The 21,073-nt window shown below is 53.5% G+C and overlaps 45 non-coding genes across 45 annotated transcripts; 36 read left to right on the top strand and 9 right to left on the bottom strand.

Moving 5' to 3' along the window:
- The first annotated feature begins 529 nt into the window (after nucleotides 1-529).
- On the top strand, nucleotides 530-602 carry Trnam-cau (transfer RNA methionine (anticodon CAU)). Its single transcript has one exon. It is a non-coding gene; the product is annotated as a tRNA-Met (tRNA).
- A 322-nt stretch (nucleotides 603-924) lies between these two features.
- Trnae-uuc (transfer RNA glutamic acid (anticodon UUC)) lies at nucleotides 925-996 on the top strand. The gene has a single exon. It is a non-coding gene; the product is annotated as a tRNA-Glu (tRNA).
- A 280-nt stretch (nucleotides 997-1,276) lies between these two features.
- Nucleotides 1,277-1,349, top strand: Trnak-uuu (transfer RNA lysine (anticodon UUU)). Its single transcript has one exon. It is a non-coding gene; the product is annotated as a tRNA-Lys (tRNA).
- A 140-nt stretch (nucleotides 1,350-1,489) lies between these two features.
- Nucleotides 1,490-1,571, top strand: Trnas-aga (transfer RNA serine (anticodon AGA)). Its single transcript has one exon. It is a non-coding gene; the product is annotated as a tRNA-Ser (tRNA).
- Nucleotides 1,572-1,849: 278 nt separating this feature from the next.
- Trnag-ucc (transfer RNA glycine (anticodon UCC)) lies at nucleotides 1,850-1,921 on the bottom strand. The gene has a single exon. It is a non-coding gene; the product is annotated as a tRNA-Gly (tRNA).
- An 813-nt stretch (nucleotides 1,922-2,734) lies between these two features.
- On the top strand, nucleotides 2,735-2,807 carry Trnam-cau (transfer RNA methionine (anticodon CAU)). The gene has a single exon. It is a non-coding gene; the product is annotated as a tRNA-Met (tRNA).
- Nucleotides 2,808-3,129: 322 nt separating this feature from the next.
- Nucleotides 3,130-3,201, top strand: Trnae-uuc (transfer RNA glutamic acid (anticodon UUC)). The gene has a single exon. It is a non-coding gene; the product is annotated as a tRNA-Glu (tRNA).
- Nucleotides 3,202-3,480: 279 nt separating this feature from the next.
- Trnak-uuu (transfer RNA lysine (anticodon UUU)) lies at nucleotides 3,481-3,553 on the top strand. Its single transcript has one exon. It is a non-coding gene; the product is annotated as a tRNA-Lys (tRNA).
- A 140-nt stretch (nucleotides 3,554-3,693) lies between these two features.
- Trnas-aga (transfer RNA serine (anticodon AGA)) lies at nucleotides 3,694-3,775 on the top strand. The gene has a single exon. It is a non-coding gene; the product is annotated as a tRNA-Ser (tRNA).
- A 278-nt stretch (nucleotides 3,776-4,053) lies between these two features.
- Trnag-ucc (transfer RNA glycine (anticodon UCC)) lies at nucleotides 4,054-4,125 on the bottom strand. Its single transcript has one exon. It is a non-coding gene; the product is annotated as a tRNA-Gly (tRNA).
- An 813-nt stretch (nucleotides 4,126-4,938) lies between these two features.
- Trnam-cau (transfer RNA methionine (anticodon CAU)) lies at nucleotides 4,939-5,011 on the top strand. Its single transcript has one exon. It is a non-coding gene; the product is annotated as a tRNA-Met (tRNA).
- A 322-nt stretch (nucleotides 5,012-5,333) lies between these two features.
- Trnae-uuc (transfer RNA glutamic acid (anticodon UUC)) lies at nucleotides 5,334-5,405 on the top strand. The gene has a single exon. It is a non-coding gene; the product is annotated as a tRNA-Glu (tRNA).
- A 279-nt stretch (nucleotides 5,406-5,684) lies between these two features.
- Trnak-uuu (transfer RNA lysine (anticodon UUU)) lies at nucleotides 5,685-5,757 on the top strand. The gene has a single exon. It is a non-coding gene; the product is annotated as a tRNA-Lys (tRNA).
- Nucleotides 5,758-5,897: 140 nt separating this feature from the next.
- Trnas-aga (transfer RNA serine (anticodon AGA)) lies at nucleotides 5,898-5,979 on the top strand. Its single transcript has one exon. It is a non-coding gene; the product is annotated as a tRNA-Ser (tRNA).
- Nucleotides 5,980-6,257: 278 nt separating this feature from the next.
- Trnag-ucc (transfer RNA glycine (anticodon UCC)) lies at nucleotides 6,258-6,329 on the bottom strand. Its single transcript has one exon. It is a non-coding gene; the product is annotated as a tRNA-Gly (tRNA).
- Nucleotides 6,330-7,142: 813 nt separating this feature from the next.
- Nucleotides 7,143-7,215, top strand: Trnam-cau (transfer RNA methionine (anticodon CAU)). Its single transcript has one exon. It is a non-coding gene; the product is annotated as a tRNA-Met (tRNA).
- Nucleotides 7,216-7,537: 322 nt separating this feature from the next.
- Trnae-uuc (transfer RNA glutamic acid (anticodon UUC)) lies at nucleotides 7,538-7,609 on the top strand. Its single transcript has one exon. It is a non-coding gene; the product is annotated as a tRNA-Glu (tRNA).
- Nucleotides 7,610-7,888: 279 nt separating this feature from the next.
- Trnak-uuu (transfer RNA lysine (anticodon UUU)) lies at nucleotides 7,889-7,961 on the top strand. Its single transcript has one exon. It is a non-coding gene; the product is annotated as a tRNA-Lys (tRNA).
- Nucleotides 7,962-8,101: 140 nt separating this feature from the next.
- Nucleotides 8,102-8,183, top strand: Trnas-aga (transfer RNA serine (anticodon AGA)). Its single transcript has one exon. It is a non-coding gene; the product is annotated as a tRNA-Ser (tRNA).
- A 278-nt stretch (nucleotides 8,184-8,461) lies between these two features.
- Nucleotides 8,462-8,533, bottom strand: Trnag-ucc (transfer RNA glycine (anticodon UCC)). The gene has a single exon. It is a non-coding gene; the product is annotated as a tRNA-Gly (tRNA).
- An 813-nt stretch (nucleotides 8,534-9,346) lies between these two features.
- On the top strand, nucleotides 9,347-9,419 carry Trnam-cau (transfer RNA methionine (anticodon CAU)). Its single transcript has one exon. It is a non-coding gene; the product is annotated as a tRNA-Met (tRNA).
- Nucleotides 9,420-9,741: 322 nt separating this feature from the next.
- Trnae-uuc (transfer RNA glutamic acid (anticodon UUC)) lies at nucleotides 9,742-9,813 on the top strand. The gene has a single exon. It is a non-coding gene; the product is annotated as a tRNA-Glu (tRNA).
- Nucleotides 9,814-10,092: 279 nt separating this feature from the next.
- Nucleotides 10,093-10,165, top strand: Trnak-uuu (transfer RNA lysine (anticodon UUU)). The gene has a single exon. It is a non-coding gene; the product is annotated as a tRNA-Lys (tRNA).
- A 140-nt stretch (nucleotides 10,166-10,305) lies between these two features.
- Nucleotides 10,306-10,387, top strand: Trnas-aga (transfer RNA serine (anticodon AGA)). Its single transcript has one exon. It is a non-coding gene; the product is annotated as a tRNA-Ser (tRNA).
- Nucleotides 10,388-10,665: 278 nt separating this feature from the next.
- Nucleotides 10,666-10,737, bottom strand: Trnag-ucc (transfer RNA glycine (anticodon UCC)). Its single transcript has one exon. It is a non-coding gene; the product is annotated as a tRNA-Gly (tRNA).
- Nucleotides 10,738-11,550: 813 nt separating this feature from the next.
- Nucleotides 11,551-11,623, top strand: Trnam-cau (transfer RNA methionine (anticodon CAU)). Its single transcript has one exon. It is a non-coding gene; the product is annotated as a tRNA-Met (tRNA).
- Nucleotides 11,624-11,945: 322 nt separating this feature from the next.
- Nucleotides 11,946-12,017, top strand: Trnae-uuc (transfer RNA glutamic acid (anticodon UUC)). The gene has a single exon. It is a non-coding gene; the product is annotated as a tRNA-Glu (tRNA).
- A 491-nt stretch (nucleotides 12,018-12,508) lies between these two features.
- Trnas-aga (transfer RNA serine (anticodon AGA)) lies at nucleotides 12,509-12,590 on the top strand. The gene has a single exon. It is a non-coding gene; the product is annotated as a tRNA-Ser (tRNA).
- Nucleotides 12,591-12,868: 278 nt separating this feature from the next.
- Nucleotides 12,869-12,940, bottom strand: Trnag-ucc (transfer RNA glycine (anticodon UCC)). Its single transcript has one exon. It is a non-coding gene; the product is annotated as a tRNA-Gly (tRNA).
- An 813-nt stretch (nucleotides 12,941-13,753) lies between these two features.
- Nucleotides 13,754-13,826, top strand: Trnam-cau (transfer RNA methionine (anticodon CAU)). The gene has a single exon. It is a non-coding gene; the product is annotated as a tRNA-Met (tRNA).
- A 322-nt stretch (nucleotides 13,827-14,148) lies between these two features.
- Nucleotides 14,149-14,220, top strand: Trnae-uuc (transfer RNA glutamic acid (anticodon UUC)). Its single transcript has one exon. It is a non-coding gene; the product is annotated as a tRNA-Glu (tRNA).
- Nucleotides 14,221-14,499: 279 nt separating this feature from the next.
- Nucleotides 14,500-14,572, top strand: Trnak-uuu (transfer RNA lysine (anticodon UUU)). Its single transcript has one exon. It is a non-coding gene; the product is annotated as a tRNA-Lys (tRNA).
- A 140-nt stretch (nucleotides 14,573-14,712) lies between these two features.
- Nucleotides 14,713-14,794, top strand: Trnas-aga (transfer RNA serine (anticodon AGA)). Its single transcript has one exon. It is a non-coding gene; the product is annotated as a tRNA-Ser (tRNA).
- A 278-nt stretch (nucleotides 14,795-15,072) lies between these two features.
- Trnag-ucc (transfer RNA glycine (anticodon UCC)) lies at nucleotides 15,073-15,144 on the bottom strand. Its single transcript has one exon. It is a non-coding gene; the product is annotated as a tRNA-Gly (tRNA).
- An 813-nt stretch (nucleotides 15,145-15,957) lies between these two features.
- Nucleotides 15,958-16,030, top strand: Trnam-cau (transfer RNA methionine (anticodon CAU)). The gene has a single exon. It is a non-coding gene; the product is annotated as a tRNA-Met (tRNA).
- A 322-nt stretch (nucleotides 16,031-16,352) lies between these two features.
- On the top strand, nucleotides 16,353-16,424 carry Trnae-uuc (transfer RNA glutamic acid (anticodon UUC)). Its single transcript has one exon. It is a non-coding gene; the product is annotated as a tRNA-Glu (tRNA).
- A 491-nt stretch (nucleotides 16,425-16,915) lies between these two features.
- On the top strand, nucleotides 16,916-16,997 carry Trnas-aga (transfer RNA serine (anticodon AGA)). Its single transcript has one exon. It is a non-coding gene; the product is annotated as a tRNA-Ser (tRNA).
- Nucleotides 16,998-17,275: 278 nt separating this feature from the next.
- On the bottom strand, nucleotides 17,276-17,347 carry Trnag-ucc (transfer RNA glycine (anticodon UCC)). The gene has a single exon. It is a non-coding gene; the product is annotated as a tRNA-Gly (tRNA).
- Nucleotides 17,348-18,160: 813 nt separating this feature from the next.
- Nucleotides 18,161-18,233, top strand: Trnam-cau (transfer RNA methionine (anticodon CAU)). Its single transcript has one exon. It is a non-coding gene; the product is annotated as a tRNA-Met (tRNA).
- A 322-nt stretch (nucleotides 18,234-18,555) lies between these two features.
- Trnae-uuc (transfer RNA glutamic acid (anticodon UUC)) lies at nucleotides 18,556-18,627 on the top strand. The gene has a single exon. It is a non-coding gene; the product is annotated as a tRNA-Glu (tRNA).
- A 279-nt stretch (nucleotides 18,628-18,906) lies between these two features.
- Nucleotides 18,907-18,979, top strand: Trnak-uuu (transfer RNA lysine (anticodon UUU)). The gene has a single exon. It is a non-coding gene; the product is annotated as a tRNA-Lys (tRNA).
- A 140-nt stretch (nucleotides 18,980-19,119) lies between these two features.
- On the top strand, nucleotides 19,120-19,201 carry Trnas-aga (transfer RNA serine (anticodon AGA)). Its single transcript has one exon. It is a non-coding gene; the product is annotated as a tRNA-Ser (tRNA).
- Nucleotides 19,202-19,479: 278 nt separating this feature from the next.
- Trnag-ucc (transfer RNA glycine (anticodon UCC)) lies at nucleotides 19,480-19,551 on the bottom strand. The gene has a single exon. It is a non-coding gene; the product is annotated as a tRNA-Gly (tRNA).
- An 813-nt stretch (nucleotides 19,552-20,364) lies between these two features.
- On the top strand, nucleotides 20,365-20,437 carry Trnam-cau (transfer RNA methionine (anticodon CAU)). Its single transcript has one exon. It is a non-coding gene; the product is annotated as a tRNA-Met (tRNA).
- A 322-nt stretch (nucleotides 20,438-20,759) lies between these two features.
- Trnae-uuc (transfer RNA glutamic acid (anticodon UUC)) lies at nucleotides 20,760-20,831 on the top strand. Its single transcript has one exon. It is a non-coding gene; the product is annotated as a tRNA-Glu (tRNA).
- The last annotated feature ends 242 nt before the right edge of the window (nucleotides 20,832-21,073 follow it).

Below are 21,073 nucleotides of genomic sequence, written 5' to 3' on the forward strand. Positions count from 1 at the left end.
TGCAGACAGCTACTCTGGAATATGCTCGGGAAGCACGGTCGACCGCCCCCAACAAATGCAACTAAAAAAATGAGAACAACAACAAAAAAAGCGGCAGGTTGTTCGCCTACCACGCGGGCGGCCCGGGTTCGATTCCCGGCCGATGCATCGTTTTGCTGTTCTCGCTATAATGCTGCCGCGCCGATTGCTCGTTTGAGCTGCGTCAGCCTCAGAAATGTATAGCAGATTCGCTGTGAGAAGAAACCAAACACGCAGCACGCAAGAGACCCGTACTTGGACGGACGCGTGCTATTTCTGAACTCTAGCGTCAGCCTGGCCCTACAGGCCGCTGTGTTCAGGTGCCGCAAGGGCGATGTACTGTAACCCTCAGGCAGTGCTGCTTTCCGTTGGGAAAAAGCCGCGGCAGCAGTTTAATCTAGCAATTCGGGAAAGCACGTGTAGCAACACAACAGATTCTTGAGAAAGCGCAAACTGTCTATCTCTAATATGCGAGGCTTACCAAGTTTCCTGGGACGTTGGTTGCAGACGTGCCTCGGTAGCGCAGTGGGCAGCGCGTAAGTCTCATAATCTTAAGGTCGTGAGTTCGATCCTCACCCGGGGCATATAATTTGCTGTACATCATGGCTGAATTAACGGCGTTGCTGTTGCTAGGGAACGAACTGAATTGTCGTTGTTATCCACAAGGAGTCCACGCCTCAGCGTCAAAATGTTTACATGCAGCTATGGCAAGGTACAGCTTTGACCTTTCTCCTCCCCTGTTATGAGTAAAATATGATGCAAACAGCAATGAATAGTCAGTTTCGAGCTGTGCGCCATGCCAGTCTGTAGGCGCAAATATGCTCGCAAACAGAGAACACCACTGAGTCCGGATTCAGCACGAAATGCCAAGAGGAGAGGGAGTAAATCTGACACTTATCGAGCAAATCCGGTGTGGTCTAGTGGCTAGGATACCTGGCTTTCACCCAGGAGGCCAGGGTTCGATTCCCGGTACCGGAAGCGAAGTTTTTGCGCACACGACCCTCCATGTTTTGGCCCTCCAACCCTCGTTTGTCGCCCTCCTTCCGGAGCTTCAACCGAGCGTAATCGGGGAAAAAAGGCACGAGATGCAATTACTGTCAGCCACCGGGATAAAGGGAGAAGAGGCACTGGTCCGCTGTTGGGCTGCTACCAGCGTCAGTGGCAAGTCGGTGAAGTCGCCAGTTGCGCCAGAAGCCAGCAATTACGCGTTCCAGTTATTCACATTGCCTGCAGCTGCTCCATCCCCCAACAAGTGTGAGCCCGGATAGCTCAGTCGGTAGAGCATTAGGCTTTTAACCTAAGGGTCCAGGGTTCGAGTCCCTGTCCGGGCGAAGATTTTAACGCTTCCGTAATGGCTCGTCTCGTAGCGCTGGTAGCCCTGCCGTAATCAGTGCACGGAGTTCGTTTCCTGTCAACATACTGCGCAGAACGGTTTGAGTTTTCACGATTCGAGGGAACTTTTTGGCTGCGAGCAGTCGTGGCCGAGTGGTTAAGGCGTCTGACTAGAAATCAGATTCCCTCTGGGAGCGTAGGTTCGAGTCCTACCGACTGCGTCTCTTTTTTTTATTTTTTTGTTTAAGAAGAAGGAGCAGAAAATTTCGCAGTTTGCCTGTCGTTTTGGTACTTCGCTACACCTCACCTCTCACAGCCGTTTATATCGCCTGTCCTCTTGATAAGGGCGAATTCCAAGCGTCAGCTTTCGCGTCAGCCGAGCAAAGTCGGGACAAGTCGGGACATACTACAGGATGGCCTGCGTGGAGCAACGACGGAAAGAAAACGTTAATTTAACAGCACGTGGCTCACATACTCATACGTAAAAATTTGCGCCCGTTGCGGTGGCCGGGAATCGAACCCGGATCAACTGCTTGGAAGGCAACTATGCTCACCATTACACCACCACCGCACAGCCGCTGCCCGTGACGCCGCGCTGTGTCGGCTTCCCGCCCGCCGGCAGCGGCCCACGGTGATAGTAGCTGTAGGCGCTTTACGAGGTAGGAGGGTGCATCCACACGCGTTCGGGCAGCGCCTCCACGCACGCTGCGTCTTTGGGCAAGACTCGTCGCCGCGGCCGCAAGGTTACTCACACGATAGTGATGAGCGGTCGCTTTAAGGCAGTGTAGTGGGGGACTCCGCGTGTGTAGCACTTTTTTCGGTTGTATCCGGCGTCGTTGGGTGGCAATCCCACTTTCCCTGCAGACAGCTACTCTGGAATATGCTCGGGAAGCACGGTCGACCGCCCCCAACAAATGCAACTAAAAAAATGAGAACAACAACAAAAAAAGCGGCAGGTTGTTCGCCTACCACGCGGGCGGCCCGGGTTCGATTCCCGGCCGATGCATCGTTTTGCTGTTCTCGCTATAATGCTGCCGCGCCGATTGCTCGTTTGAGCTGCGTCAGCCTCAGAAATGTATAGCAGGATTCGCTGTGAGAAGAACCAAACACGCAGCACGCAAGAGACCGTACTTGGACGGACGCGTGCTATTTCTGAACTCTAGCGTCAGCCTGGCCCTACAGGCCGCTGTGTTCAGGTGCCGCAAGGGCGATGTACTGTAACCTCAGGCAGTGCTGCTTTCCGTTGGAAAAGCCGCGGCAGCAGTTTAATCTAGCAATTCGGGAAAGCACGTGTAGCAACACAACAGATTCTTGAGAAAGCGCAAACTGTCTATCTCTAATATGCGAGGCTTACCAAGTTTCCTGGGACGTTGGTTGCAGACGTGCCTCGGTAGCGCAGTGGGCAGCGCGTAAGTCTCATAATCTTAAGGTCGTGAGTTCGATCCTCACCCGGGGCATATAATTTGCTGTACATCATGGCTGAATTAACGGCGTTGCTGTTGCTAGGGAACGAACTGAATTGTCGTTTGTTATCCACAAGGAGTCCACGCCTCAGCGTCAAAATGTTTACATGCAGCTATGGCAAGGTACAGCTTTGACCTTTCTCCTCCCCTGTTATGAGTAAAATATGATGCAAACAGCAATGAATAGTCAGTTTCGAGCTGTGCGCCATGCCAGTCTGTAGGCGCAAATATGCTCGCAAACAGAGAACACCACTGAGTCCGGATTCAGCACGAAATGCCAGAGGAGAGGGAGTAAATCTGACACTTATCGAGCAAATCCGGTGTGGTCTAGTGGCTAGGATACCTGGCTTTCACCCAGGAGGCCAGGGTTCGATTCCCGGTACCGGAAGCGAAGTTTTTGCGCACACGACCCTCCATGTTTTGGCCCTCCAACCCTCGTTTGTCGCCCTCCTTCCGGAGCTTCAACCGAGCGTAATCGGGGAAAAAAGGCACGAGATGCAATTACTGTCAGCACCGGGATAAAGGGAGAAGAGGCACTGGTCCGCTGTTGGGCTGCTACCAGCGTCAGTGGCAAGTCGGTGAAGTCGCCAGTTGCGCCAGAAGCCAGCAATTACGCGTTCCAGTTATTCACATTGCCTGCAGCTGCTCCATCCCCCAACAAGTGTGAGCCCGGATAGCTCAGTCGGTAGAGCATTAGGCTTTTAACCTAAGGGTCCAGGGTTCGAGTCCCTGTCCGGGCGAAGATTTTAACGCTTCCGTAATGGCTCGTCTCGTAGCGCTGGTAGCCCTGCCGTAATCAGTGCACGGAGTTCGTTTCCTGTCAACATACTGCGCAGAACGGTTTGAGTTTTCACGATTCGAGGGAACTTTTTGGCTGCGAGCAGTCGTGGCCGAGTGGTTAAGGCGTCTGACTAGAAATCAGATTCCCTCTGGGAGCGTAGGTTCGAGTCCTACCGACTGCGTCTCTTTTTTTTATTTTTTTGTTTAAGAAGAAGGAGCAGAAAATTTCGCAGTTTGCCTGTCGTTTTGGTACTTCGCTACACCTCACCTCTCACAGCCGTTTATATCGCCTGTCCTCTTGATAAGGGCGAATTCCAAGCGTCAGCTTTCGCGTCAGCCGAGCAAAGTCGGGACAAGTCGGGACATACTACAGGATGGCCTGCGTGGAGCAACGACGGAAAGAAAACGTTAATTTAACAGCACGTGGCTCACATACTCATACGTAAAAATTTGCGCCCGTTGCGGTGGCCGGGAATCGAACCCGGATCAACTGCTTGGAAGGCAACTATGCTCACCATTACACCACCACCGCACAGCCGCTGCCCGTGACGCCGCGCTGTGTCGGCTTCCCGCCCGCCGGCAGCGGCCCACGGTGATAGTAGCTGTAGGCGCTTTACGAGGTAGGAGGGTGCATCCACACGCGTTCGGGCAGCGCCTCCACGCACGCTGCGTCTTTGGGCAAGACTCGTCGCCGCGGCCGCAAGGTTACTCACACGATAGTGATGAGCGGTCGCTTTAAGGCAGTGTAGTGGGGGACTCCGCGTGTGTAGCACTTTTTTCGGTTGTATCCGGCGTCGTTGGGTGGCAATCCCACTTTCCCTGCAGACAGCTACTCTGGAATATGCTCGGGAAGCACGGTCGACCGCCCCCAACAAATGCAACTAAAAAAATGAGAACAACAACAAAAAAAGCGGCAGGTTGTTCGCCTACCACGCGGGCGGCCCGGGTTCGATTCCCGGCCGATGCATCGTTTTGCTGTTCTCGCTATAATGCTGCCGCGCCGATTGCTCGTTTGAGCTGCGTCAGCCTCAGAAATGTATAGCAGGATTCGCTGTGAGAAGAACCAAACACGCAGCACGCAAGAGACCGTACTTGGACGGACGCGTGCTATTTCTGAACTCTAGCGTCAGCCTGGCCCTACAGGCCGCTGTGTTCAGGTGCCGCAAGGGCGATGTACTGTAACCTCAGGCAGTGCTGCTTTCCGTTGGAAAAGCCGCGGCAGCAGTTTAATCTAGCAATTCGGGAAAGCACGTGTAGCAACACAACAGATTCTTGAGAAAGCGCAAACTGTCTATCTCTAATATGCGAGGCTTACCAAGTTTCCTGGGACGTTGGTTGCAGACGTGCCTCGGTAGCGCAGTGGGCAGCGCGTAAGTCTCATAATCTTAAGGTCGTGAGTTCGATCCTCACCCGGGGCATATAATTTGCTGTACATCATGGCTGAATTAACGGCGTTGCTGTTGCTAGGGAACGAACTGAATTGTCGTTTGTTATCCACAAGGAGTCCACGCCTCAGCGTCAAAATGTTTACATGCAGCTATGGCAAGGTACAGCTTTGACCTTTCTCCTCCCCTGTTATGAGTAAAATATGATGCAAACAGCAATGAATAGTCAGTTTCGAGCTGTGCGCCATGCCAGTCTGTAGGCGCAAATATGCTCGCAAACAGAGAACACCACTGAGTCCGGATTCAGCACGAAATGCCAGAGGAGAGGGAGTAAATCTGACACTTATCGAGCAAATCCGGTGTGGTCTAGTGGCTAGGATACCTGGCTTTCACCCAGGAGGCCAGGGTTCGATTCCCGGTACCGGAAGCGAAGTTTTTGCGCACACGACCCTCCATGTTTTGGCCCTCCAACCCTCGTTTGTCGCCCTCCTTCCGGAGCTTCAACCGAGCGTAATCGGGGAAAAAAGGCACGAGATGCAATTACTGTCAGCACCGGGATAAAGGGAGAAGAGGCACTGGTCCGCTGTTGGGCTGCTACCAGCGTCAGTGGCAAGTCGGTGAAGTCGCCAGTTGCGCCAGAAGCCAGCAATTACGCGTTCCAGTTATTCACATTGCCTGCAGCTGCTCCATCCCCCAACAAGTGTGAGCCCGGATAGCTCAGTCGGTAGAGCATTAGGCTTTTAACCTAAGGGTCCAGGGTTCGAGTCCCTGTCCGGGCGAAGATTTTAACGCTTCCGTAATGGCTCGTCTCGTAGCGCTGGTAGCCCTGCCGTAATCAGTGCACGGAGTTCGTTTCCTGTCAACATACTGCGCAGAACGGTTTGAGTTTTCACGATTCGAGGGAACTTTTTGGCTGCGAGCAGTCGTGGCCGAGTGGTTAAGGCGTCTGACTAGAAATCAGATTCCCTCTGGGAGCGTAGGTTCGAGTCCTACCGACTGCGTCTCTTTTTTTTATTTTTTTGTTTAAGAAGAAGGAGCAGAAAATTTCGCAGTTTGCCTGTCGTTTTGGTACTTCGCTACACCTCACCTCTCACAGCCGTTTATATCGCCTGTCCTCTTGATAAGGGCGAATTCCAAGCGTCAGCTTTCGCGTCAGCCGAGCAAAGTCGGGACAAGTCGGGACATACTACAGGATGGCCTGCGTGGAGCAACGACGGAAAGAAAACGTTAATTTAACAGCACGTGGCTCACATACTCATACGTAAAAATTTGCGCCCGTTGCGGTGGCCGGGAATCGAACCCGGATCAACTGCTTGGAAGGCAACTATGCTCACCATTACACCACCACCGCACAGCCGCTGCCCGTGACGCCGCGCTGTGTCGGCTTCCCGCCCGCCGGCAGCGGCCCACGGTGATAGTAGCTGTAGGCGCTTTACGAGGTAGGAGGGTGCATCCACACGCGTTCGGGCAGCGCCTCCACGCACGCTGCGTCTTTGGGCAAGACTCGTCGCCGCGGCCGCAAGGTTACTCACACGATAGTGATGAGCGGTCGCTTTAAGGCAGTGTAGTGGGGGACTCCGCGTGTGTAGCACTTTTTTCGGTTGTATCCGGCGTCGTTGGGTGGCAATCCCACTTTCCCTGCAGACAGCTACTCTGGAATATGCTCGGGAAGCACGGTCGACCGCCCCCAACAAATGCAACTAAAAAAATGAGAACAACAACAAAAAAAGCGGCAGGTTGTTCGCCTACCACGCGGGCGGCCCGGGTTCGATTCCCGGCCGATGCATCGTTTTGCTGTTCTCGCTATAATGCTGCCGCGCCGATTGCTCGTTTGAGCTGCGTCAGCCTCAGAAATGTATAGCAGGATTCGCTGTGAGAAGAACCAAACACGCAGCACGCAAGAGACCGTACTTGGACGGACGCGTGCTATTTCTGAACTCTAGCGTCAGCCTGGCCCTACAGGCCGCTGTGTTCAGGTGCCGCAAGGGCGATGTACTGTAACCTCAGGCAGTGCTGCTTTCCGTTGGAAAAGCCGCGGCAGCAGTTTAATCTAGCAATTCGGGAAAGCACGTGTAGCAACACAACAGATTCTTGAGAAAGCGCAAACTGTCTATCTCTAATATGCGAGGCTTACCAAGTTTCCTGGGACGTTGGTTGCAGACGTGCCTCGGTAGCGCAGTGGGCAGCGCGTAAGTCTCATAATCTTAAGGTCGTGAGTTCGATCCTCACCCGGGGCATATAATTTGCTGTACATCATGGCTGAATTAACGGCGTTGCTGTTGCTAGGGAACGAACTGAATTGTCGTTTGTTATCCACAAGGAGTCCACGCCTCAGCGTCAAAATGTTTACATGCAGCTATGGCAAGGTACAGCTTTGACCTTTCTCCTCCCCTGTTATGAGTAAAATATGATGCAAACAGCAATGAATAGTCAGTTTCGAGCTGTGCGCCATGCCAGTCTGTAGGCGCAAATATGCTCGCAAACAGAGAACACCACTGAGTCCGGATTCAGCACGAAATGCCAGAGGAGAGGGAGTAAATCTGACACTTATCGAGCAAATCCGGTGTGGTCTAGTGGCTAGGATACCTGGCTTTCACCCAGGAGGCCAGGGTTCGATTCCCGGTACCGGAAGCGAAGTTTTTGCGCACACGACCCTCCATGTTTTGGCCCTCCAACCCTCGTTTGTCGCCCTCCTTCCGGAGCTTCAACCGAGCGTAATCGGGGAAAAAAGGCACGAGATGCAATTACTGTCAGCACCGGGATAAAGGGAGAAGAGGCACTGGTCCGCTGTTGGGCTGCTACCAGCGTCAGTGGCAAGTCGGTGAAGTCGCCAGTTGCGCCAGAAGCCAGCAATTACGCGTTCCAGTTATTCACATTGCCTGCAGCTGCTCCATCCCCCAACAAGTGTGAGCCCGGATAGCTCAGTCGGTAGAGCATTAGGCTTTTAACCTAAGGGTCCAGGGTTCGAGTCCCTGTCCGGGCGAAGATTTTAACGCTTCCGTAATGGCTCGTCTCGTAGCGCTGGTAGCCCTGCCGTAATCAGTGCACGGAGTTCGTTTCCTGTCAACATACTGCGCAGAACGGTTTGAGTTTTCACGATTCGAGGGAACTTTTTGGCTGCGAGCAGTCGTGGCCGAGTGGTTAAGGCGTCTGACTAGAAATCAGATTCCCTCTGGGAGCGTAGGTTCGAGTCCTACCGACTGCGTCTCTTTTTTTTATTTTTTTGTTTAAGAAGAAGGAGCAGAAAATTTCGCAGTTTGCCTGTCGTTTTGGTACTTCGCTACACCTCACCTCTCACAGCCGTTTATATCGCCTGTCCTCTTGATAAGGGCGAATTCCAAGCGTCAGCTTTCGCGTCAGCCGAGCAAAGTCGGGACAAGTCGGGACATACTACAGGATGGCCTGCGTGGAGCAACGACGGAAAGAAAACGTTAATTTAACAGCACGTGGCTCACATACTCATACGTAAAAATTTGCGCCCGTTGCGGTGGCCGGGAATCGAACCCGGATCAACTGCTTGGAAGGCAACTATGCTCACCATTACACCACCACCGCACAGCCGCTGCCCGTGACGCCGCGCTGTGTCGGCTTCCCGCCCGCCGGCAGCGGCCCACGGTGATAGTAGCTGTAGGCGCTTTACGAGGTAGGAGGGTGCATCCACACGCGTTCGGGCAGCGCCTCCACGCACGCTGCGTCTTTGGGCAAGACTCGTCGCCGCGGCCGCAAGGTTACTCACACGATAGTGATGAGCGGTCGCTTTAAGGCAGTGTAGTGGGGGACTCCGCGTGTGTAGCACTTTTTTCGGTTGTATCCGGCGTCGTTGGGTGGCAATCCCACTTTCCCTGCAGACAGCTACTCTGGAATATGCTCGGGAAGCACGGTCGACCGCCCCCAACAAATGCAACTAAAAAAATGAGAACAACAACAAAAAAAGCGGCAGGTTGTTCGCCTACCACGCGGGCGGCCCGGGTTCGATTCCCGGCCGATGCATCGTTTTGCTGTTCTCGCTATAATGCTGCCGCGCCGATTGCTCGTTTGAGCTGCGTCAGCCTCAGAAATGTATAGCAGGATTCGCTGTGAGAAGAACCAAACACGCAGCACGCAAGAGACCGTACTTGGACGGACGCGTGCTATTTCTGAACTCTAGCGTCAGCCTGGCCCTACAGGCCGCTGTGTTCAGGTGCCGCAAGGGCGATGTACTGTAACCTCAGGCAGTGCTGCTTTCCGTTGGAAAAGCCGCGGCAGCAGTTTAATCTAGCAATTCGGGAAAGCACGTGTAGCAACACAACAGATTCTTGAGAAAGCGCAAACTGTCTATCTCTAATATGCGAGGCTTACCAAGTTTCCTGGGACGTTGGTTGCAGACGTGCCTCGGTAGCGCAGTGGGCAGCGCGTAAGTCTCATAATCTTAAGGTCGTGAGTTCGATCCTCACCCGGGGCATATAATTTGCTGTACATCATGGCTGAATTAACGGCGTTGCTGTTGCTAGGGAACGAACTGAATTGTCGTTTGTTATCCACAAGGAGTCCACGCCACAGCGTCAAAATGTTTACATCCAGCTATGGCAAGGTACAGCTTTGACCTTTCTCCTCCCCTGTTATGAGTAAAATATGATGCAAACAGCAATGAATAGTCAGTTTCGAGCTGTGCGCCATGCCAGTCTGTAGGCGCAAATATGCTCGCAAACAGAGAACACCACTGAGTCCGGATTCAGCACGAAATGCCAGAGGAGAGGGAGTAAATCTGACACTTATCGAGCAAATCCGGTGTGGTCTAGTGGCTAGGATACCTGGCTTTCACCCAGGAGGCCAGGGTTCGATTCCCGGTACCGGAAGCGAAGTTTTTGCGCACACGACCCTCCATGTTTTGGCCCTCCAACCCTCGTTTGTCGCCCTCCTTCCGGAGCTTCAACCGAGCGTAATCGGGGAAAAAAGGCACGAGATGCAATTACTGTCAGCACCGGGATAAAGGGAGAAGAGGCACTGGTCCGCTGTTGGGCTGCTACCAGCGTCAGTGGCAAGTCGGTGAAGTCGCCAGTTGCGCCAGAAGCCAGCAATTACGCGTTCCAGTTATTCACATTGCCTGCAGCTGCTCCATCCCCCAACAAGTGTGAGCCCGGATAGCTCAGTCGGTAGAGCATTAGGCTTTTAACCTAAGGGTCCAGGGTTCGAGTCCCTGTTCGGGCGAAGATTTTAACGCTTCCGTAATGGCTCGTCTCGTAGCGCTGGTAGCCCTGCCGTAATCAGTGCACGGAGTTCGTTTCCTGTCAACATACTGCGCAGAACGGTTTGAGTTTTCACGATTCGAGGGAACTTTTTGGCTGCGAGCAGTCGTGGCCGAGTGGTTAAGGCGTCTGACTAGAAATCAGATTCCCTCTGGGAGCGTAGGTTCGAGTCCTACCGACTGCGTCTCTTTTTTTTATTTTTTTGTTTAAGAAGAAGGAGCAGAAAATTTCGCAGTTTGCCTGTCGTTTTGGTACTTCGCTACACCTCACCTCTCACAGCCGTTTATATCGCCTGTCCTCTTGATAAGGGCGAATTCCAAGCGTCAGCTTTCGCGTCAGCCGAGCAAAGTCGGGACAAGTCGGGACATACTACAGGATGGCCTGCGTGGAGCAACGACGGAAAGAAAACGTTAATTTAACAGCACGTGGCTCACATACTCATACGTAAAAATTTGCGCCCGTTGCGGTGGCCGGGAGTCGAACCGGGATCAACTGCTTGGAAGGCAACTATGCTCACCATTACACCACCACCGCACAGCCGCTGCCCGTGACGCCGCGCTGTGTCGGCTTCCCGCCCGCCGGCAGCGGCCCACGGTGATAGTAGCTGTAGGCGCTTTACGAGGTAGGAGGGTGCATCCACACGCGTTCGGGCAGCGCCTCCACGCACGCTGCGTCTTTGGGCAAGACTCGTCGCCGCGGCCGCAAGGTTACTCACACGATAGTGATGAGCGGTCGCTTTAAGGCAGTGTAGTGGGGGACTCCGCGTGTGTAGCACTTTTTTCGGTTGTATCCGGCGTCGTTGGGTGGCAATCCCACTTTCCCTGCAGACAGCTACTCTGGAATATGCTCGGGAAGCACGGTCGACCGCCCCCAACAAATGCAACTAAAAAAATGAGAACAACAACAAAAAAAGCGGCAGGTTGTTCGCCTACCACGCGGGCGGCCCGGGTTCGATTCCCGGCCGATGCATCGTTTTGCTGTTCTCGCTATAATGCTGCCGCGCCGATTGCTCGTTTGAGCTGCGTCAGCCTCAGAAATGTATAGCAGGATTCGCTGTGAGAAGAACCAAACACGCAGCACGCAAGAGACCGTACTTGGACGGACGCGTGCTATTTCTGAACTCTAGCGTCAGCCTGGCCCTACAGGCCGCTGTGTTCAGGTGCCGCAAGGGCGATGTACTGTAACCTCAGGCAGTGCTGCTTTCCGTTGGAAAAGCCGCGGCAGCAGTTTAATCTAGCAATTCGGGAAAGCACGTGTAGCAACACAACAGATTCTTGAGAAAGCGCAAACTGTCTATCTCTAATATGCGAGGCTTACCAAGTTTCCTGGGACGTTGGTTGCAGACGTGCCTCGGTAGCGCAGTGGGCAGCGCGTAAGTCTCATAATCTTAAGGTCGTGAGTTCGATCCTCACCCGGGGCATATAATTTGCTGTACATCATGGCTGAATTAACGGCGTTGCTGTTGCTAGGGAACGAACTGAATTGTCGTTTGTTATCCACAAGGAGTCCACGCCACAGCGTCAAAATGTTTACATCCAGCTATGGCAAGGTACAGCTTTGACCTTTCTCCTCCCCTGTTATGAGTAAAATATGATGCAAACAGCAATGAATAGTCAGTTTCGAGCTGTGCGCCATGCCAGTCTGTAGGCGCAAATATGCTCGCAAACAGAGAACACCACTGAGTCCGGATTCAGCACGAAATGCCAGAGGAGAGGGAGTAAATCTGACACTTATCGAGCAAATCCGGTGTGGTCTAGTGGCTAGGATACCTGGCTTTCACCCAGGAGGCCAGGGTTCGATTCCCGGTACCGGAAGCGAAGTTTTTGCGCACACGACCCTCCATGTTTTGGCCCTCCAACCCTCGTTTGTCGCCCTCCTTCCGGAGCTTCAACCGAGCGTAATCGGGGAAAAAAGGCACGAGATGCAATTACTGTCAGCACCGGGATAAAGGGAGAAGAGGCACTGGTCCGCTGTTGGGCTGCTACCAGCGTCAGTGGCAAGTCGGTGAAGTCGCCAGTTGCGCCAGAAGCCAGCAATTACGCGTTCCAGTTATTCACATTGCCTGCAGCTGCTCCATCCCCCAACAAGTGTGAGCCCGGATAGCTCAGTCGGTAGAGCATTAGGTTTTAACCTAAGGGTCCAGGGTTCGAGTCCCTGTTCGGGCGAAGATTTTAACGCTTCCGTAATGGCTCGTCTCGTAGCGCTGGTAGCCCTGCCGTAATCAGTGCACGGAGTTCGTTTCCTGTCAACATACTGCGCAGAACGGTTTGAGTTTTCACGATTCGAGGGAACTTTTTGGCTGCGAGCAGTCGTGGCCGAGTGGTTAAGGCGTCTGACTAGAAATCAGATTCCCTCTGGGAGCGTAGGTTCGAGTCCTACCGACTGCGTCTCTTTTTTTTATTTTTTTGTTTAAGAAGAAGGAGCAGAAAATTTCGCAGTTTGCCTGTCGTTTTGGTACTTCGCTACACCTCACCTCTCACAGCCGTTTATATCGCCTGTCCTCTTGATAAGGGCGAATTCCAAGCGTCAGCTTTCGCGTCAGCCGAGCAAAGTCGGGACAAGTCGGGACATACTACAGGATGGCCTGCGTGGAGCAACGACGGAAAGAAAACGTTAATTTAACAGCACGTGGCTCACATACTCATACGTAAAAATTTGCGCCCGTTGCGGTGGCCGGGAATCGAACCCGGATCAACTGCTTGGAAGGCAACTATGCTCACCATTACACCACCACCGCACAGCCGCTGCCCGTGACGCCGCGCTGTGTCGGCTTCCCGCCCGCCGGCAGCGGCCCACGGTGATAGTAGCTGTAGGCGCTTTACGAGGTAGGAGGGTGCATCCACACGCGTTCGGGCAGCGCCTCCACGCACGCTGCGTCTTTGGGCAAGACTCGTCGCCGCGGCCGCAAGGTTACTCACACGATAGTGATGAGCGGTCGCTTTAAGGCAGTGTAGTGGGGGACTCCGCGTGTGTAGCACTTTTTTCGGTTGTATCCGGCGTCGTTGGGTGGCAATCCCACTTTCCCTGCAGACAGCTACTCTGGAATATGCTCGGGAAGCACGGTCGACCGCCCCCAACAAATGCAACTAAAAAAATGAGAACAACAACAAAAAAAGCGGCAGGTTGTTCGCCTACCACGCGGGCGGCCCGGGTTCGATTCCCGGCCGATGCATCGTTTTGCTGTTCTCGCTATAATGCTGCCGCGCCGATTGCTCGTTTGAGCTGCGTCAGCCTCAGAAATGTATAGCAGGATTCGCTGTGAGAAGAACCAAACACGCAGCACGCAAGAGACCGTACTTGGACGGACGCGTGCTATTTCTGAACTCTAGCGTCAGCCTGGCCCTACAGGCCGCTGTGTTCAGGTGCCGCAAGGGCGATGTACTGTAACCTCAGGCAGTGCTGCTTTCCGTTGGAAAAGCCGCGGCAGCAGTTTAATCTAGCAATTCGGGAAAGCACGTGTAGCAACACAACAGATTCTTGAGAAAGCGCAAACTGTCTATCTCTAATATGCGAGGCTTACCAAGTTTCCTGGGACGTTGGTTGCAGACGTGCCTCGGTAGCGCAGTGGGCAGCGCGTAAGTCTCATAATCTTAAGGTCGTGAGTTCGATCCTCACCCGGGGCATATAATTTGCTGTACATCATGGCTGAATTAACGGCGTTGCTGTTGCTAGGGAACGAACTGAATTGTCGTTTGTTATCCACAAGGAGTCCACGCCTCAGCGTCAAAATGTTTACATGCAGCTATGGCAAGGTACAGCTTTGACCTTTCTCCTCCCCTGTTATGAGTAAAATATGATGCAAACAGCAATGAATAGTCAGTTTCGAGCTGTGCGCCATGCCAGTCTGTAGGCGCAAATATGCTCGCAAACAGAGAACACCACTGAGTCCGGATTCAGCACGAAATGCCAGAGGAGAGGGAGTAAATCTGACACTTATCGAGCAAATCCGGTGTGGTCTAGTGGCTAGGATACCTGGCTTTCACCCAGGAGGCCAGGGTTCGATTCCCGGTACCGGAAGCGAAGTTTTTGCGCACACGACCCTCCATGTTTTGGCCCTCCAACCCTCGTTTGTCGCCCTCCTTCCGGAGCTTCAACCGAGCGTAATCGGGGAAAAAAGGCACGAGATGCAATTACTGTCAGCACCGGGATAAAGGGAGAAGAGGCACTGGTCCGCTGTTGGGCTGCTACCAGCGTCAGTGGCAAGTCGGTGAAGTCGCCAGTTGCGCCAGAAGCCAGCAATTACGCGTTCCAGTTATTCACATTGCCTGCAGCTGCTCCATCCCCCAACAAGTGTGAGCCCGGATAGCTCAGTCGGTAGAGCATTAGGCTTTTAACCTAAGGGTCCAGGGTTCGAGTCCCTGTTCGGGCGAAGATTTTAACGCTTCCGTAATGGCTCGTCTCGTAGCGCTGGTAGCCCTGCCGTAATCAGTGCACGGAGTTCGTTTCCTGTCAACATACTGCGCAGAACGGTTTGAGTTTTCACGATTCGAGGGAACTTTTTGGCTGCGAGCAGTCGTGGCCGAGTGGTTAAGGCGTCTGACTAGAAATCAGATTCCCTCTGGGAGCGTAGGTTCGAGTCCTACCGACTGCGTCTCTTTTTTTTATTTTTTTGTTTAAGAAGAAGGAGCAGAAAATTTCGCAGTTTGCCTGTCGTTTTGGTACTTCGCTACACCTCACCTCTCACAGCCGTTTATATCGCCTGTCCTCTTGATAAGGGCGAATTCCAAGCGTCAGCTTTCGCGTCAGCCGAGCAAAGTCGGGACAAGTCGGGACATACTACAGGATGGCCTGCGTGGAGCAACGACGGAAAGAAAACGTTAATTTAACAGCACGTGGCTCACATACTCATACGTAAAAATTTGCGCCCGTTGCGGTGGCCGGGAGTCGAACCGGGATCAACTGCTTGGAAGGCAACTATGCTCACCATTACACCACCACCGCACAGCCGCTGCCCGTGACGCCGCGCTGTGTCGGCTTCCCGCCCGCCGGCAGCGGCCCACGGTGATAGTAGCTGTAGGCGCTTTACGAGGTAGGAGGGTGCATCCACACGCGTTCGGGCAGCGCCTCCACGCACGCTGCGTCTTTGGGCAAGACTCGTCGCCGCGGCCGCAAGGTTACTCACACGATAGTGATGAGCGGTCGCTTTAAGGCAGTGTAGTGGGGGACTCCGCGTGTGTAGCACTTTTTTCGGTTGTATCCGGCGTCGTTGGGTGGCAATCCCACTTTCCCTGCAGACAGCTACTCTGGAATATGCTCGGGAAGCACGGTCGACCGCCCCCAACAAATGCAACTAAAAAAATGAGAACAACAACAAAAAAAGCGGCAGGTTGTTCGCCTACCACGCGGGCGGCCCGGGTTCGATTCCCGGCCGATGCATCGTTTTGCTGTTCTCGCTATAATGCTGCCGCGCCGATTGCTCGTTTGAGCTGCGTCAGCCTCAGAAATGTATAGCAGGATTCGCTGTGAGAAGAACCAAACACGCAGCACGCAAGAGACCGTACTTGGACGGACGCGTGCTATTTCTGAACTCTAGCGTCAGCCTGGCCCTACAGGCCGCTGTGTTCAGGTGCCGCAAGGGCGATGTACTGTAACCTCAGGCAGTGCTGCTTTCCGTTGGAAAAGCCGCGGCAGCAGTTTAATCTAGCAATTCGGGAAAGCACGTGTAGCAACACAACAGATTCTTGAGAAAGCGCAAACTGTCTATCTCTAATATGCGAGGCTTACCAAGTTTCCTGGGACGTTGGTTGCAGACGTGCCTCGGTAGCGCAGTGGGCAGCGCGTAAGTCTCATAATCTTAAGGTCGTGAGTTCGATCCTCACCCGGGGCATATAATTTGCTGTACATCATGGCTGAATTAACGGCGTTGCTGTTGCTAGGGAACGAACTGAATTGTCGTTTGTTATCCACAAGGAGTCCACGCCACAGCGTCAAAATGTTTACATCCAGCTATGGCAAGGTACAGCTTTGACCTTTCTCCTCCCCTGTTATGAGTAAAATATGATGCAAACAGCAATGAATAGTCAGTTTCGAGCTGTGCGCCATGCCAGTCTGTAGGCGCAAATATGCTCGCAAACAGAGAACACCACTGAGTCCGGATTCAGCACGAAATGCCAGAGGAGAGGGAGTAAATCTGACACTTATCGAGCAAATCCGGTGTGGTCTAGTGGCTAGGATACCTGGCTTTCACCCAGGAGGCCAGGGTTCGATTCCCGGTACCGGAAGCGAAGTTTTTGCGCACACGACCCTCCATGTTTTGGCCCTCCAACCCTCGTTTGTCGCCCTCCTTCCGGAGCTTCAACCGAGCGTAATCGGGGAAAAAAGGCACGAGATGCAATTACTGTCAGCACCGGGATAAAGGGAGAAGAGGCACTGGTCCGCTGTTGGGCTGCTACCAGCGTCAGTGGCAAGTCGGTGAAGTCGCCAGTTGCGCCAGAAGCCAGCAATTACGCGTTCCAGTTATTCACATTGCCTGCAGCTGCTCCATCCCCCAACAAGTGTGAGCCCGGATAGCTCAGTCGGTAGAGCATTAGGTTTTAACCTAAGGGTCCAGGGTTCGAGTCCCTGTTCGGGCGAAGATTTTAACGCTTCCGTAATGGCTCGTCTCGTAGCGCTGGTAGCCCTGCCGTAATCAGTGCACGGAGTTCGTTTCCTGTCAACATACTGCGCAGAACGGTTTGAGTTTTCACGATTCGAGGGAACTTTTTGGCTGCGAGCAGTCGTGGCCGAGTGGTTAAGGCGTCTGACTAGAAATCAGATTCCCTCTGGGAGCGTAGGTTCGAGTCCTACCGACTGCGTCTCTTTTTTTTATTTTTTTGTTTAAGAAGAAGGAGCAGAAAATTTCGCAGTTTGCCTGTCGTTTTGGTACTTCGCTACACCTCACCTCTCACAGCCGTTTATATCGCCTGTCCTCTTGATAAGGGCGAATTCCAAGCGTCAGCTTTCGCGTCAGCCGAGCAAAGTCGGGACAAGTCGGGACATACTACAGGATGGCCTGCGTGGAGCAACGACGGAAAGAAAACGTTAATTTAACAGCACGTGGCTCACATACTCATACGTAAAAATTTGCGCCCGTTGCGGTGGCCGGGAATCGAACCCGGATCAACTGCTTGGAAGGCAACTATGCTCACCATTACACCACCACCGCACAGCCGCTGCCCGTGACGCCGCGCTGTGTCGGCTTCCCGCCCGCCGGCAGCGGCCCACGGTGATAGTAGCTGTAGGCGCTTTACGAGGTAGGAGGGTGCATCCACACGCGTTCGGGCAGCGCCTCCACGCACGCTGCGTCTTTGGGCAAGACTCGTCGCCGCGGCCGCAAGGTTACTCACACGATAGTGATGAGCGGTCGCTTTAAGGCAGTGTAGTGGGGGACTCCGCGTGTGTAGCACTTTTTTCGGTTGTATCCGGCGTCGTTGGGTGGCAATCCCACTTTCCCTGCAGACAGCTACTCTGGAATATGCTCGGGAAGCACGGTCGACCGCCCCCAACAAATGCAACTAAAAAAATGAGAACAACAACAAAAAAAGCGGCAGGTTGTTCGCCTACCACGCGGGCGGCCCGGGTTCGATTCCCGGCCGATGCATCGTTTTGCTGTTCTCGCTATAATGCTGCCGCGCCGATTGCTCGTTTGAGCTGCGTCAGCCTCAGAAATGTATAGCAGGATTCGCTGTGAGAAGAACCAAACACGCAGCACGCAAGAGACCGTACTTGGACGGACGCGTGCTATTTCTGAACTCTAGCGTCAGCCTGGCCCTACAGGCCGCTGTGTTCAGGTGCCGCAAGGGCGATGTACTGTAACCTCAGGCAGTGCTGCTTTCCGTTGGAAAAGCCGCGGCAGCAGTTTAATCTAGCAATTCGGGAAAGCACGTGTAGCAACACAACAGATTCTTGAGAAAGCGCAAACTGTCTATCTCTAATATGCGAGGCTTACCAAGTTTCCTGGGACGTTGGTTGCAGACGTGCCTCGGTAGCGCAGTGGGCAGCGCGTAAGTCTCATAATCTTAAGGTCGTGAGTTCGATCCTCACCCGGGGCATATAATTTGCTGTACATCATGGCTGAATTAACGGCGTTGCTGTTGCTAGGGAACGAACTGAATTGTCGTTTGTTATCCACAAGGAGTCCACGCCTCAGCGTCAAAATGTTTACATGCAGCTATGGCAAGGTACAGCTTTGACCTTTCTCCTCCCCTGTTATGAGTAAAATATGATGCAAACAGCAATGAATAGTCAGTTTCGAGCTGTGCGCCATGCCAGTCTGTAGGCGCAAATATGCTCGCAAACAGAGAACACCACTGAGTCCGGATTCAGCACGAAATGCCAGAGGAGAGGGAGTAAATCTGACACTTATCGAGCAAATCCGGTGTGGTCTAGTGGCTAGGATACCTGGCTTTCACCCAGGAGGCCAGGGTTCGATTCCCGGTACCGGAAGCGAAGTTTTTGCGCACACGACCCTCCATGTTTTGGCCCTCCAACCCTCGTTTGTCGCCCTCCTTCCGGAGCTTCAACCGAGCGTAATCGGGGAAAAAAGGCACGAGATGCAATTACTGTCAGCACCGGGATAAAGGGAGAAGAGGCACTGGTCCGCTGTTGGGCTGCTACCAGCGTCAGTGGCAAGTCGGTGAAGTCGCCAGTTGCGCCAGAAGCCAGCAATTACGCGTTCCAGTTATTCACATTGCCTGCAGCTGCTCCATCCCCCAACAAGTGTGAGCCCGGATAGCTCAGTCGGTAGAGCATTAGGCTTTTAACCTAAGGGTCCAGGGTTCGAGTCCCTGTCCGGGCGAAGATTTTAACGCTTCCGTAATGGCTCGTCTCGTAGCGCTGGTAGCCCTGCCGTAATCAGTGCACGGAGTTCGTTTCCTGTCAACATACTGCGCAGAACGGTTTGAGTTTTCACGATTCGAGGGAACTTTTTGGCTGCGAGCAGTCGTGGCCGAGTGGTTAAGGCGTCTGACTAGAAATCAGATTCCCTCTGGGAGCGTAGGTTCGAGTCCTACCGACTGCGTCTCTTTTTTTTATTTTTTTGTTTAAGAAGAAGGAGCAGAAAATTTCGCAGTTTGCCTGTCGTTTTGGTACTTCGCTACACCTCACCTCTCACAGCCGTTTATATCGCCTGTCCTCTTGATAAGGGCGAATTCCAAGCGTCAGCTTTCGCGTCAGCCGAGCAAAGTCGGGACAAGTCGGGACATACTACAGGATGGCCTGCGTGGAGCAACGACGGAAAGAAAACGTTAATTTAACAGCACGTGGCTCACATACTCATACGTAAAAATTTGCGCCCGTTGCGGTGGCCGGGAATCGAACCCGGATCAACTGCTTGGAAGGCAACTATGCTCACCATTACACCACCACCGCACAGCCGCTGCCCGTGACGCCACGCTGTGTCGGCTTCCCGCCCGCCGGCAGCGGCCCACGGTGATAGTAGCTGTAGGCGCTTTACGAGGTAGGAGGGTGCATCCACACGCGTTCGGGCAGCGCCTCCACGCACGCTGCGTCTTTGGGCAAGACTCGTCGCCGCGGCCGCAAGGTTACTCACACGATAGTGATGAGCGGTCGCTTTAAGGCAGTGTAGTGGGGGACTCCGCGTGTGTAGCACTTTTTTCGGTTGTATCCGGCGTCGTTGGGTGGCAATCCCACTTTCCCTGCAGACAGCTACTCTGGAATATGCTCGGGAAGCACGGTCGACCGCCCCCAACAAATGCAACTAAAAAAATGAGAACAACAACAAAAAAAGCGGCAGGTTGTTCGCCTACCACGCGGGCGGCCCGGGTTCGATTCCCGGCCGATGCATCGTTTTGCTGTTCTCGCTATAATGCTGCCGCGCCGATTGCTCGTTTGAGCTGCGTCAGCCTCAGAAATGTATAGCAGGATTCGCTGTGAGAAGAACCAAACACGCAGCACGCAAGAGACCGTACTTGGACGGACGCGTGCTATTTCTGAACTCTAGCGTCAGCCTGGCCCTACAGGCCGCTGTGTTCAGGTGCCGCAAGGGCGATGTACTGTAACCTCAGGCAGTGCTGCTTTCCGTTGGAAAAGCCGCGGCAGCAGTTTAATCTAGCAATTCGGGAAAGCACGTGTAGCAACACAACAGATTCTTGAGAAAGCGCAAACTGTCTATCTCTAATATGCGAGGCTTACCAAGTTTCCTGGGACGTTGGTTGCAGACGTGCCTCGGTAGCGCAGTGGGCAGCGCGTAAGTCTCATAATCTTAAGGTCGTGAGTTCGATCCTCACCCGGGGCATATAATTTGCTGTACATCATGGCTGAATTAACGGCGTTGCTGTTGCTAGGGAACGAACTGAATTGTCGTTTGTTATCCACAAGGAGTCCACGCCTCAGCGTCAAAATGTTTACATGCAGCTATGGCAAGGTACAGCTTTGACCTTTCTCCTCCCCTGTTATGAGTAAAATATGATGCAAACAGCAATGAATAGTCAGTTTCGAGCTGTGCGCCATGCCAGTCTGTAGGCGCAAATATGCTCGCAAACAGAGAACACCACTGAGTCCGGATTCAGCACGAAATGCCAGAGGAGAGGGAGTAAATCTGACACTTATCGAGCAAATCCGGTGTGGTCTAGTGGCTAGGATACCTGGCTTTCACCCAGGAGGCCAGGGTTCGATTCCCGGTACCGGAAGCGAAGTTTTTGCGCACACGACCCTCCATGTTTTGGCCCTCCAACCCTCGTTTGTCGCCCTCCTTCCGGAGCTTCAACCGAGCGTAATCGGGGAAAAAAGGCACGAGATGCAATTACTGTCAGCACCGGGATAAAGGGAGAAGAGGCACTGGTCCGCTGTTGGGCTGCTACCAGCGTCAGTGGCAAGTCGGTGAAGTCGCCAGTTGCGCCAGAAGCCAGCAATTACGCGTTCCAGTTATTCA

Source organism: Schistocerca serialis, unplaced genomic scaffold (assembly GCF_023864345.2).
Source record: "Schistocerca serialis cubense isolate TAMUIC-IGC-003099 unplaced genomic scaffold, iqSchSeri2.2 HiC_scaffold_1048, whole genome shotgun sequence".
Classification (NCBI taxonomy): Eukaryota; Metazoa; Arthropoda; class Insecta; order Orthoptera; family Acrididae; genus Schistocerca; species Schistocerca serialis.